Consider the following 14,660-nt stretch of genomic DNA (forward strand, 5'->3'; position numbering starts at 1 on the left):
TTCATCATGGGGGAAAGAAACTCTCCAGGGGGCAAGATTTAGAGGCAGGCAGTATGGGTCGAGAAAGACACAGCTTCCAGAGCCAGATAGATTTGGGTCCCAGCTACACGTGTTGGGTCAATTTTGCCTCATCACTTTGAGCTTCAATATCCCCATCTACAGAGTGAAGATAACATCTTTTTTAGAAATGATGTCAAGCTTCTAGCTTGGTGCTACCTGGAAGACACTTTCTATATCATCAGTGAGATCATTATTATTGGCTGCTCTCTGTGGATTTCAGACCAGTCCCAGGGAGGGACGAATGTTAAGGAGGCCTCCAATGGGGGGAGCCACAGCTGCCGTTATCTGCCTACTGGTGTTGTGTCCTAAGGTGCCCCTGAAGGAATCTGGATGCCAAAGAAGGACGAGGAAGAGACAAGGAGAGGCAATAATGTTGTCCTGCTTGGAGTCCATGCGAAATGACATGTATCACCTGTGATCACCTGTGGCCACAAAGGTTTCATTCAGGTGAGGAGACGAGAGGCTCAGTGGACCAAGCCTCTTTGGTAATGGGTAATGGGGCAGTATTAGCTCACTGCCGAGGCTGGTGACTCCATCTCTGAGGGGCTCCCAAGTCCCCCAATGCCCCCAACTTCCACAGGTCACCCTTTACTTTCTATGCCAGTGATTCTCTGCACCTTAAAATCTCGTGGGGGCATGGGCCTGGCCACTGTTAAAAGCTCCTCAGGGGAATCCACTGTGTAATCAGTTGAGAATCCCTGTTGGAGACCCAGCCTATTCCCATTCTCCCCAGATGGATCCCAAACGGTCATGGAAGCTGGATGATAATTAAACATGATGTTTAATCTGTGATGCATTAAATCATGCATTTTGTGTACTTTAAATTTTGTATATTCCTAATTCCAACAAGCATGGTCTAACGTAGTATGGTCATCTTGCCCAAACAGTAGATTTCTAGCCTTCCAATGTAAAAGGAGGAGGAGGAGGAGGAGGAGGAGGGGAAAGAGGAGAAAGAGGAAGGAAGAAGGGATCATCACTTAGGTTCCCTTCTAGAGCAACATTGTCAGAGAATAATTAAGATATTAAAAAACAGTCTTTTCAGGAAAAGTCTAAGAAACCTTCCAGGGTGGTTTTTCCATTTCTTTCAACTGATCAATTAGCCCAAATAGAAAGCCTCACACAAAGTGAGACATTTTGTCTTTCATGACACCTGTGTCGTCTAAGTTGCTCTTTTTGAAATTCCACATGCCTGTCAAACCTGCACACTGATGGTTGACCAAGTTTCCACTCTCACTGCAAAGAGGTATCTGCGACATCCTTACAGCTTTAGAAAATTGTATTTTACTCTAAAGAGCTACTGTGACACTTGGCATAGGCACACTAAGGATCAAGGAAAGCTGAGGTTCTTGACATTTAATATCTGACCTAGGAGGATTATCGAGAAGGACTGAGCCACCCCCCCACTGTCAAAATATTGAAATTCTGGCACAAGAAAGAGTGACATGACTAGGATTTTTTTTAGGTTCAAATGAGCACAACTCGGATGAAGGGTTAGAAGTTACAAGGAGATGCATTTCTAGCAAGTGTGAGGGGACCCTTTGTCAGTGGAAGATGGAAGGAATGAGCAGCACACGAGAACATCTCTTGACCAGTAAGCTCACACACCGGGAGGTCAGAATGGTGAGTGTTCCAAAGCGGGAGGTGGGGGGGGTTGGGGGGGTTGGGGGGAGGGGTGGGAGCTACCTCGCTGCTGGTTACACCCAAGACAGAGCAACTGAAACCAACAAGGACAAAGGCAGGGAAGAGAATACATTCATTCCGCATCCGAAAGTATCTCCAACGTTCACGAGAAATTTTAGAAAGAGCTTTCACTGTAAGACGTTTAAGCTACTAAACCTTCGAAAACTCTTCAAAATGAAGTAAATTCTATATTCAGTGTCTATTTCAGGCAGTGGTTTACTCAATATTTGGTCTGCGTATCAGGAGGATTTGTTTGGATGTGCTAGCCGACCTGGCCTATCAGGGAGGGCCAGCCATTAGACGTATTTTCCAAGCGAGCTCATTCAATAATATCAGTCATAGATGGGCAAATGTAAGTCTTATTTGAATGTGCCAAGCCTGCTTTCGCATTAGCATTTTGTTGGGTTGTGATTGGCCTCCCAGCCTTTGGGAGCCAAAGTAGTCCTTATGCCACCCAGGTGTGCCGGTGTGCGTGCATTGTGTTCTCAGCCACGCCAAGGAGATCCAGGTCATTTCCAAATCCTGGCTCTCCTACGTCTCAGCTACTTACCTAGAGTGAGGCATGGATTTCTTTTTTATTTTTTTAATTCATTTTTTTTTTAATATTTGATTTTTGAGAGCAAAACAAAGCATGAGCAGGAGAGGGGCAGAGGGAGGGGAGACACGGAATCCGAAGCAGGCTCCAGGCTCTGAGCTGTCAGCACAGAGTCTGACCCGGGACTTGAACTCATGAACCACGAGATCATGACCTAAGCTGAAGTGGGACCCTTAACTGACTAAGCCACGCAGGTGCCCCGGATTTATCTTGTCTGACGGCCCCTTTCTCTTGGGGTGGGTAGCATTAAATGAGATAATACGAGCCAAGTGTCTCCTCTGGTGCCGGCATGGTTTTCATCCCTTTCCTTCTCTCCTCCTCCCTCCCTCCCTCCCTCCCTTCTTTCCATCCATCCTTGACAAATATTTGGCTCTCGCTCTGCACAAACATTGTGCTGAGGATTCAGTAGGGTATTAGACAGAGCTGTTTCTCTTTCAGAAAGTAAAGCTCATTTGGAGGTGGGAGAAGGAATGGCCTAAAAACAAGTAAACAAAACAACTACACATTGTGAAGATTTCTGTAAGAGAAACAGAAGGTGCAGAGGTGGACCATGAGGGTAGGGCACCAAACTTCCAGAGAGTGGCCAGAGTTACTATTATTAATTGCATTGTTGTTATAACGATGGTTTAAGTGGGTTCTTTTTTATTTTATTTTTTAAATGTTTTTATTTACTTTTGAGATGGAGAGAGACCGAGTGTGAGCAGGGGGAGGGGCAGAGATAGAGGGAGACCCAGAATCCAAATCAGGCTCCAGGCTCAGGCTGTCAGCACAGAGCCCTATGTGGGGCTCGAACCCACGAACCTTGAGACCGTGACCTGAGCCGAAGTCTGACACTTAACCAACTGGGCCACCCAGGCACCCCTAAGTGGGTTCTTTAAATTAAAAAAAAATACTTTTTTAATGGAATTTTCAAATGTATACAATAAGTGATATTTGTTTATAAATGATAAACACATTAAGTAAGTGATTTGGATAATCTTACTATTGCAGGTGAATCTTTAGCGGCCCCGAGCTGAAATTCCTGGATATGTGGCTGTCACCCTGTACAACGTCACTCCTTTCTCTTCGGTGTGTTTAATACCCTCTAGTAGACTTGGACCTTGTGTCGGCCTCTGTATGTTTAGGTATGTTAATACATGGAACGTGCTTAGAAAAGCATCCACACCTATGAGCACTCATTAAATTTTGGTGATCTGAGATGTTAGAAGGTGACGGGAATCTGAAAATCTGTCCAAAATTCTTGCTCAGGTATGTTCCCATATTAGACCTAATGAATCAGGGATTTAGCCATTCAAAAGCCTAACGTGGTGGCTAGTGAAGGTTGGTCATAAAGCAAGACCCTCAACGTCACAGGCTTTTGCAGGAAACTACTGGAAAAAGGGCAAGCAAGAAAGTGAATGCAAGTTTTATTTTTGTACGGAGCATCAGTTCCCTTTTGATTTACAAGAGAATTCTATCATTAGATTTTTCAATAAGCTGAAATCTGATTTTATTTACTTGATTTCGATTGAGATCATCATTGCAATGTATCCATGCATTCAGTCTTGGCTGTCCACCATATTTCAGGTACCTACAAGATTCTGGAACTTCATATATAAGTTACAGTACTTGGCTCATGGACATGATTAAGCAAAATGAATAAACAGCACTACAATGTTATTAAAACAGAGGCCTCAACAAAGTGCAGAGGGCAATAAATTCTCCCGGGCCAATTCAGTTTGGGCGATAAACGGGTAAAGTAGAGACATCTGGCCTGAGGGAAGCTTCCAGAAGGAGTTAGGGTGAGTTGAACTTTAAGACGAGATAATGTTTTGCCATGGAGGGAACAGGAGAAGGGCATTTTAGGGGATGGTCGAAAGGGATCCAAAGCTGTGGAATGTAGCAGTGTCCCGGGTAGACTGAGTTATCCAGTGGGTTCTCTAGTTGCTACATGAGGTACGTGGGGACAGTGCGTGGGGAGATATCCTGCAAGTTTTAGACTCCATATATACAGGTATTTTATTGCTTTCTTAGGGAAGTTTTGACTATTTACTTAAATTTAGAGTTTATACCTCAGGAAATGGGGAAGCACAGATTTTAGAGAGCAGAGGAAGCCATAAATAGAAAAATAAAGATATCACTTGGTCCCGGCAAGCCATCAAAGCTTGACTGTGTCTGTGATAGTGACTCTTCCCACCCCATCTCTCCCCGCACCCCCCAGGTCCCTTATTTTCCAAATTAGAATCTTTACATTCTTTGTAAGAATCCAGGAACTGTTTTCCATCTTTCAACAAGCTCACGAAAATGAAGCATTGCCTGTAAGATTGAAACCAACGTACTCATCAAAACAGCAGGACGCTCCTTTTAGTTATGACTCTTCAGTGAGGACCTTTGGCCACCAAGACCTTTGGGAAGGTCTTCCTTTCGAGAGCATACATAGCCCAGGAGTTATACATATGGGTTCAAATTTAAGCGCCGGCTCTGTCACTTATGAGCTATGTGATGTTGGCCAGCTGATTTAGCCTCCCGAAGCCTTACTTTCTTTGGTGAACTAATAGGACACCTTGTATGTCTATACCTCTTATGTATGTATAGAGTGTGTCCTACCTACAGAAATTAAGAATGCTGCCTAGTACATCACGACCTCTTATGTGTCCATCAGCATCATCGGTCACTACTGGTGAAGAAAGCACAGGACAAGATTTTTGCTCTTTGGGGTCTCTACCAAAGGTCTCTGAGGTCTGCTGTTTCTAGCACTTACCAGCCACGCTCTTGGCAATCCAGCTTGCCCCCGTGTCTGCTGACGGCTTTGTCTGAGTGCCTCTAAGATCCCAACTGATCTCCTTTTTGCCCAGTGCCTTGATGAGTGGCTTTCCTGAGCCTGGCTGCTTGCCTCTGTCTTGCAAAAGCCAGAGGGAAATATTCTCAGTGCCTTTCCCCACCCAGCTCATTAGTCAACTTCAGGACTTCAAAAGACATGTTCTGTTTCACTTTGCTGTTTTCTATATGTGACACGTATATAAATGTGTTCGATGCACACTTCCTATGCTTTGGCATGGCTTTGGGGAGGCCTAATGGAGACCAAGTGGTTTCATGCTTTTTAGTCCTTATTGCTTAAGAGAACTGATACAAAGGCCAAGCAAAGAGGTGGTAGGTATGGGTGACATTTAATGTTACAATCACATGGCAAGTCTGAAAATGATCTCAAAGTTAATGACCCTGAATGGCCTTTTCATATACAATAAGCCCCTCTTGAAAATGGCTTAAGATTTAACTTTCTAGAATCGTTGACAACTCGTATCTAACACTGTTCATTGTACAGTGTTGGGCAAATATGATGTGATTCTCTTTGGCTAACAGCCCGTGTACTTTACCGTTCACGTACACTTTCCCAAACTTTCAGAACTGGAAACACATAAAAAAGTCAGGAAATCTCACCTGAACAAGCTTTCGTGGGCAGACTTCCGGCCAATAATCCTTCCTATTGCATAGCAAATACTCTGAAGCTTAGCTTCATTTATAGCACTTTGGCTTTCCTACTGTCTTAGTTGTGACTTCCGTTTGGTTGCTAGTGACAGAAATGAAAAAGTAAAACACAATAGTGATTTGAAGATATTGGGAAGTTCTTAGGAGTTTGTTTTCCTCTCCTGTAAAATACTTCTGGTATGGATGCTCCTTGATGCCATTAAAGACTTAGGGCTCCTCTGTTTTTGTGTTACACGATGTATAGGGTGTAACTGTTAACCTCATGCTCTCAAGATGACTGCTGGAATGCCAGCCATGGTGTCCATGTTCAGACTCAGAAAATGAGATGTCTAAAGGGCCAATATATGTGCTGAAAGCCTAGTTTTTAAGAGATTTTCTGAAGTCCTTCCCTTTCACTTCTACTCGCTTCCCCTCAGTCCTAATACTCTCACATGATATCCTTCAGTTGCAAGGGAGGTTGGATACATATTTGAATGGGTCCATTTCCTTCTTCAATAAAATTAATGTTTGTCCGTAAGGAGAGAATGACTATTTGGTAGGCAAGTAGCCGTCTCTGACACGTCGACCATCTTAGCTAGGATTTTTAATGATTCTTTGGTTAAAAGTCATAAGGGGCAAACGGAAAAGTTAATTAAGCTTCTAATTGTAAGCAGATTTAAAATATTTTGTAATAATAAAGAGCTAATTAACCATACTTCAATCTACAACAATACATTTGAGAAGATGCGTATTGGCCTTTGGTTTCCACTATCCCCTGAGCACTTGTAATCCTGAGCACATGGGGTCGCATTGTATTCATTTGTTCTCTTACAGTCTTTCAGTGGAAGTCTGATGATATTTTTTATCTCATTATAAGGAAGAAAAACATTTGGATGGGAAGAGAGTATGCAAACACTGGGTTCCAAGCACAATGTCTAAATTTTTTTTATTGTTTGCCAATAACGATTGCGAGTAAGTTCAGTGGTGGAAAAGAAACAGATACTACAACCTGTGAGGAAAAGTACAGAACGGTGCATGCAGTGCTTTTCGGTGATCTTGAATAATAGAATTGTTGCTTCACGTGAAGTCATACCGAGGATATTTAACTATAGAGCAGCATGTCTCACGGTGGGTTCGTGAGAGAACCCAGAGAAGTTCGAGAAGGAAGCCAAGACTAGTAAAAACTGACCATTTCAGAGCATCGATTATCTGCAAAGCTCCATGGTGGTTGCTGTTCTTTATTTTATTTCATGTAAATTACACCACACTCATCAGAAGAGGTAGTGCCTCCTGTCTCGTACAGAAACCTACATCAAGTGTGTCCTTGATTTGAACTTGTCTTCTCTCATTAATGTTTCCATTGATAGAGTCGCACTTGGGCCCAGGTAGCATATGAAAAACTTAGGATTTCAAACCAAATCAGGCTTTTGGACCTGCCCTAAATAGCTGTGGTGACTAATGCTCTTAAATCCCATGTTCTTTCCTCGATACCAGTAATTCTTAATCTTTGGTATACATTAGAATTAATCTCAGGGAAGGAGGCAGTTGGTTAAAATGCAAACGCTGTGGCCCCCTCCCCGCTTCAGAGATCTCCATTTGGCAGATCTGGGCTGGATTCCAGTCATCTGTATTTTAAACTCTCCTCCCAGATGACTCTGTGGCCCCGGTAACGTTAAGGAACACAGCTTTTACACCTGTCTGAGTTATTGATGTGCACGTCTGCCTTCCTAACTGGACAAGAGGGGGTCTGGTTGAGCGGGCACTGGCCCTTTCTTGTTTTGGGGTTTTGTTTGGTATATGATGGGTGTTCGAAAGTATTTAGTAGATTAATATTTAAAAAGCGAAGAGACCTCTTGTCGGGTTGAAGCATAGAATATGAGCCAAAACAGAGTTTGTAACAGCACGAACGAGAGGCGAAGGGTCTGTGCCAAGGGAGAAATCCCCACGAATGTCTCATGACCTGTTCTGCTTACCTCCCTAGTACCCCCACCCCTAGCATAAGTTACCCGGGAGTGAGGCTGGGGTCTGCTGTCGGCTCCTGCATGCCCAGTGCATACAACGGTCCCTGGCACACAATGAAGGGAATGAAAAAAGAATTATGTGATGGCCTGAGTCACAGCAGGAAGGAGTGAGAGTGGAGGGGATACAGGCTAGTCTTGAGTATTGCAGGGCTCAGGGGGCAAAACGCTAAGTTACTCCAACACTTAATTAGCTATTTTTATTAAGTGTCCAAGCCTCCTTCAGTTCATGCGTGTTTTGCTCCTTTTATCTCAAGAAAGATGGCAGAAGTTTGTGTCTTTTGGCTTTGATCACATTATTTCTGGGTTTTGTTACTTAATAAGGCAGAAGTTTAAATTAACATCATTCTCCGTTGCCTGCTTCTGGGTTAGCTGTACAGTAGGGAGCGTTTTTGGCAATTTTTCAGTGGAGGAAAGAAAAGGAAACCTCTGTTTGGGAACTGTGGGGAGGAAGGAGGGAAAGCCATTTACCTGAGCCCCTGGGGTTCCATCTGCTTCCCAGAAAAGATTTGCCATGAAATCAAGTCACCTGACCCTTGTGGGGGCTACATTCCGGGGGCAGGTAGAAGGGGGACTGGGCCAAATCCAGCCTCCAGTCATCACGGGGGCAAAAAGGGAGGTTCGAAGGTGAATTCACAGTCACATCTGTGTTCAGGGCCCTCTCGTGCCTTACAGTGTGGTCAAACATGCTGTCCGACTGAGCAAAAGCCACCTCTACAGGTCCTCCTTACCATGTGACTTTGCCCGGGCTCTGATTCGAGGTCCATGCCAACGAGATGTGCATTTCTTTATTTTTCCCCTGTCCATTCCCTCACCATAAGGATAGCTTGGTGGTTTTCAGGGCCCGGTAACCCTTGCTGGCTGCACATTTGGATCCCTTGAGCCAAAGGTTTGTGGCTGTATTAATTGGCCTCAAAGAAAACCTTGCCTTCACTCAAACTGTTTGAATACCTCTTGTTGAATCATAGGCTTGACTCAAGTGTTATTAATTCAAGAATCAGAATGCCTTTTGTCCATATCAGTTAAACGTTGCCATAGCAAGTGTAGTGTAAACAGATCTGCTCAAGGCACAACAACCTATAGAAGCCCACAGACAAAGGAGGACCAGTCTCGCCTTCACAGAAACCCTGGTGCTGCAGTAAATGTTACCCACTAGCCTGGGGTACTGCCACATGAGCCATTGTGCTGATGAATGGGCCCTGGGACCCACCGATCCAGGGAGAAGCCTTTATCAGTGGTGGGTTTTATCAAATTCGAACAGCCAGTGTAACATCTGGCTTTAATACTGATAGAAACTGTAGGATTTTGGCTGATCTCTTCCATCCTCTGTATCAGCGCCTGTTGTCAGCGGTCTGATGAAGTTAAATTGACTGCATTTGATTCTTTGAGCACAAGAAAAATTGCAGAACGCATGCTCCCCTCTCTCACCCTCTTGGAACATTCAGGATAAGTTTGCAGTGAGTTGGTTTGGGTCATGAGCTGGAGGATTTAAGGGGGGGAAGGGAAGGAGGAGAGAACCTTCCAAAGCCTCATCTCAGATGAGCTTTTGCTCAACCATCAGAGAGGGTATAGTTAAGCCGCACGGGTGATGTCGCTGAACCAGTACCAACCTGGTGTGATCGCAGCCAGAAAAAAAAAAACAAAACACCATAATGGCGCGAGAGAGGCCCGTGACTGAAATGAGTTTGCAGGGTCTTTTGATGTCAGCCTTCCCCAGAGGACCTTGTCAATCTCACCGACCCTCTGCCGGGCCAGTTGCTGTCGTGTGGCACAACGGGCAATCACAGCGCAGAAAATGACAAGACCCAAGTGAGGATGGAGATTGAATTCACACCTCATCACATCCCATAAAGGGCAATTTTTCAAGGTCAGCGTTTAGGTGAATTAAAGGAACAGCGTTTGGCAGAGGGCCCTCTGCTCACCCTCGGCAGGCCGTCCATCCAGCTGCCGCTCTCTGTGCACGGAGGGAGCTCAGACACACGCAGCCCCCGTGCTCTAATGAGCACATCGAAGTGCTTCCAAGCAGGCTGCTGCTGGGTCTGGGCGCATGTTGTGTTTTTCTTGAAAGATGCCTCCCCGACGTCTAGGAGGGGAAAATTGAAACGGTGATTGCAAACACATCGGTGACGGGAAAATAGGTTCGGGGGCAGACCAAATTATTTTCATCTGGGGGTGAGAGATTTTCTTGTATTTTACGCGAACGTCGGTGTGGGATCTGTGCACCAAGTGTTCGCTCTGGGCTACCGGCCGTTTTCCGATGGGGCAGGACTGACTGTTCGGTTCAGTCTCGGAAGGCTGCGCCACGTCAGGGTACAAGCGGAGGCGGGGATCGCCCAACGCAGCTGCTCGTCTCCAGAATGAGCCCACGAGGTCCAGGGAGGTGGAGGGAGCTTTCCGATGTCAAGCAGCGAGTTAGAGGCTGAGGCAGGGCTCCAGCCACGCTTTCCTAACTCCCAGCGCGGTGCTCTGCTGGGGACGTCCACGGAAACAATCCTTTGTTAGCCCCCTGCCACGTTCCTGACACCATTCTGCGTGTGAAGGAACAGGGAAGTGCAAATCTAGCACGGGAGACTGTAATGTACGAGATTTACCATGAGGCACCGGTGATATTCTTCTTCTCATGTTGTGGATGATGAGAGGGAGGCACACAGAGCAGAAGATGAAGGGCTGCGGTGAGCACGAGAGAGGGAGAGACTGGTTCCTCTGGGGAACCCGGGGAAGGCTTATGGGAGAGGCTGTTTTCGGTGGCTTCTGGGAGAATGGCTAGGATTTGTTGGGAAGGGCTGAAAGGGAAGAGCATTGGGAAACAGCATGAGGAATATCATGGATTCTGGAAGACCACATTAATAAAGATTTTGTTTTTGTTTTTAAGTGAAAAGCCCAAGCCCATTTTCCCTCCAAACATTTCTACAAGATCTCGCCCAAAGTAGTTGAAATTTATCATCCTGGAACTTTCTTCTTGTCCTATATGTTGAACGTGATTTCTCTGCTTTGCAGAAGTGAGGCAAAAACAAGACAAAACCAAACCTAAAACCAAAACCAAAACACCCCCGCCCCAAAGCCCCCAACACACACACACACACGCGCGCACACACACACACACACACACACACACACCAAAAACCCCCCACTACAGTCAAATAGGTTTTGTGTCTACATTTTTGAACAAGCCAGGCAATTGCAATACCATAACACAAGAAACACATAGAAAAGAAGTGAGAAAATTAGGATGAGGAAAATAAAGAATAAAACAAATTAGGTGAAATAATAGAAGAGTAGAACGATGGTATTTAGGAAGTTTAATTCATGGGAAGCTAATAATTTTCGTTCAAATGAAGCCTTACTTAGAGGAGTGGCAGAGAATTGGAGCCTCCTGCCTCAGCTTAGTCTCCACCCCAGTATACACACACACACACGCGCGCGCACACACGCACGCACACACACACACCCCTGTGCTCTGTAGTTTCTTGACCATGGTTAGCACTGCTGCCGTGATTCATTTTCCACATTCTGGCGCAAAAATAAATATGAAAAGAGTGAATGAGTTCATTCCAAAAAAATAATTGAGTAACTTCTCTGTGCCCTGTTCTGTGATATAATTAGGATATTTATTTTGTATCATGAATCGTCTAATTTAGCATTTCTTAGACCTCATTATTCTGCAATCAAAAAGAGGACTGGGTATGTTCCCCCACCCCCGAATTCATATGTTGAAGCCCTAACCCCCAATGGGATGGTATGAGGAGATGAGGCCATTGGGAGGCAACGGGGGTTTTATGAGATCGTGACGATGGACCCCATAATGGCATTAGTTCCCTGAGAAGAGGAGAAAGGGACACCAGAGCCTCTCTCTCCCTGATTTGAGGACACAGCAGTGAAGGCAGCCATCTGTAAGCTAGGAAGAGAGCTGTCACCAAAATCCAATTATGTTACACTTCTAACCTCCAGGGCTATGAGAAATACATTTCTGCTGTTTAAGCCCCCTCCCACCCTACGGTGTCCTATTATGGTGACCTGAGCTAAGATCCATCCCATGGTTTTTTTTCTGTCTTTGAGCTCCACTATTCACAGAAAATTAAAGATGCCCAGCCTCAGAGAACCTGTTTAAGGATTTCATTGTTTTTAAGATTTTAAGTAAGCTCTACCCCCAATTTGGGGCTCCACTTCACAACCTTGAGATCAGAGGTCACATGCTCCACCGACTGAGCCGGTCAGGGACCCCTGTTTAAGCCTTTTAAACTCGGTATTTCCCAATTTATTCTAAAGAAACACTATTTTTTCCCTCCCCACAGACTACATGTTACCACATGGGAAGCCAGGATTCTGCGGAATCCGCTGAATGGCTACTCGTCATTGGACACTTTGGCAATCAAAAGAATGCAGCCTAGACCTGAGATCCAGAGCCTGAACCCCATGAAGAGGGTCACAGGGACATTTCTTAACGACATTTAGTTCCTTGCCCCTCCGTCTCAACGTTTCCATCCGAAAAATGGGAACTTGTTCCTGCTCAGCACTTCGTAAATGAATGCAGGGCATAGCATGCCATTTATCCATTCGTGGAGGAGATGTTCTATTACAGCAGAGGCATTTTGCTTTCTTAAACTTGATTTGGGGGAGGGGATATTTATATGTAATCATTGTAATGGCATTTTGATACTCTCCGGGAAAAAGAAAGTAGTTGAGTGTGGTGTCTATATGGAAGTGAAATACCTCGGTTATGATTCCTTTTATTTTTTTAATCAATAAACTAGAGGGAAAGGGAAATGGAGCTTTATTTGGTTACTGAAATTCCTAATTAAGTTCTTAATGGCAGAAACATCTCACGATGTTCCAAAGTTTCATTTGGCACAGAGGCAAGTCACTTAGACTCTTTTTTAAACATCAGGTCAAGATATTGGGTTGGACACCTCAGGAAAACAAACTTCCTTATGAGAGCTCAAAGGTGGAAAAACGTGGAGAGAAGGCCGTCCCTGTGGAATTCTGATACAGGCATTTCCTATGGGAGCTGAGGTTTGTGAGAAAATTGACGTTAGCAAGTTCTGGCAGTTAAGCCGCCGAAAAACAGCGGACTGAAGCCACGTCGTGCTTTTTAAAACATTAAAAGAGGGGTTTGATGCACGGGTAAACTTCCTCGGTTATCCTATGATTTATCAAATGCTGGAAGTCGGAGAAATCGTTCTGATTTCTGTGCCTCCGTAGGGTACCATAATTTAATCTAGTTGGTGGCACCAGACGCTGGTAACCACAGCCAGCCATCATGGGCAGGGGCTCCAAACATATGGCCTGTGCATTGCCTCTCCATCTTCTTCCCTCCATGAATTATTTTTATATTGGATGCCAACCTAGAAAATGCATGAATCTTGATGCACACTGCCAGCCTGTTACCAGCCAGCCCTCCTCCCTCCCCTCCCCCCACCAGATCATTGATCCCTTTACCCTCACAGGCCGGAGTCTCATGCTGAGCACCAAGCCAGGCGGCACACGAAGTGTGGGCCGGTGGCACCAGGGGACCGTCCTTTCTGCCTCTGACACCCACCGCCCCGGCGCGCCCTGGATCTCGCCAGCCATTGTGCTCGGTTTTTCCAAGGCAGCTCTCCGCTGGGCTGCTGTTAGTCACACAGTGACCTGCGGATCTAAGGGAAAAAACAGATGTCCCAATAAATTTTTGTCAAAACGTAATTACCTCGGGATTAGAAAACCACATGGGGGCGGGGAGGGAAAGGAACAGATGTATTACTTTCAAATATGCAATCATTATTCTGCAGAAGTTTAAATAATCAAGAGCTTTAAATGATGCCAGTTGAGAGTGTCCCCGCTCCACTTACTTTTGTCCCCTCCTTTACCTTCAGCCCTGGGCAGCTTGGGAGTCTCTCCTATTTGCTTTGAGCTAATGGTGCTCCGAGCAGGAGGGAGCGTGTTGCACAAAGTATCATCCTGAGTGCTTTTTCATAAATAAATCTCAGCAAATATGACAGGCTATCTTTCCCCCAGGAACCTGGCCAAGTCTTTTCTTCCTCTCCAGCCGACAAAATATGATAAACTATGAATTTTCCCAGTAACCATAAAAGATTCTGAGTTCCATGATTTGAACTGTTAAGGTGCAGGTCAAGGCAGTATATCTAATAGGAATTCTTGCGGGGAAAATCCTTTTTCTGTTTTCAGTTTTCATGTTTGGTCGAGTGGGAGGGTGTGCCGGGTACCGATCGAAGATTCATTGGGTTATTTGTTAGCTGGTTGTCATGGGCCCCTTAAGGTGAGATGTTAATCTCTTTTAAGTATGCGTCCATAGGCTTCAAGGAGGGATCCAGTGGATGAGACACATGAGGCCCCAAATGGACTAAATTCAAGGAGTTGTTGTTGCTTCGGGTCGGTTCATGGATTGCACCCCCTTTCGGTGGAAATGAATGGGTCTACAGTCCGTCCTCAAAACAACTGTACGTGGCACAGGGGCCAAGCAGCTCTTCTGCACTCTTGGATTATGAAAATTCTAGCTATGATTTTAGGGCTTTTATCTTGATAGAAAAAATGGTTTTTACCTGTGACATGGAAGTTGGTGTTCAGAAGAGTTACCAATTATCCAGAGTCTGCTAACAGCAGAGGTGCTGCTAAGTCCTTTACATGTGAACTCCTGATCTCTCAGAGGTCTCGTAAAGGAGGCACTGTCACTCCACTTTAGAGATGGGGTAACTGGGGCGCAAAGAGGTTAAATACCTTGCCCTATTCCCGAAAGCTGGTAAATGACAGAACCCAAATTTGAATCGATGTCTAAATGTATACAAAGACTTCATTGATCCATTGTCTTGTTATGCCTTGGGAGAATCTTCATCTTGCATACGACATAACTAAATATGCTCTGAGAATGG

The 14,660-nt window shown here is 45.0% G+C and overlaps 1 long non-coding RNA gene across 1 annotated transcript in view; it reads left to right on the plus strand.

Moving 5' to 3' along the window:
• The first annotated feature begins 1,021 nt into the window (after window positions 1–1,021).
• Window positions 1,022–14,660, plus strand: part of LOC128312200 (uncharacterized) — a 14,603-nt gene continuing 964 nt past the window's right edge. The window contains exons 1-3 of the long non-coding RNA XR_008291185.1: window positions 1,022–1,680; window positions 3,326–9,034; window positions 12,090–14,660. The exon at window positions 12,090–14,660 is cut by the window's right edge and continues 964 nt beyond it. This is a non-coding gene — a long non-coding RNA (uncharacterized LOC128312200). The remainder of the gene's footprint in view (window positions 1,681–3,325; window positions 9,035–12,089) is intronic.

This window comes from Acinonyx jubatus, chromosome D4 (genome assembly GCF_027475565.1).
Source record: "Acinonyx jubatus isolate Ajub_Pintada_27869175 chromosome D4, VMU_Ajub_asm_v1.0, whole genome shotgun sequence".
Lineage (NCBI taxonomy): Eukaryota > Metazoa > Chordata > Mammalia > Carnivora > Felidae > Acinonyx > Acinonyx jubatus.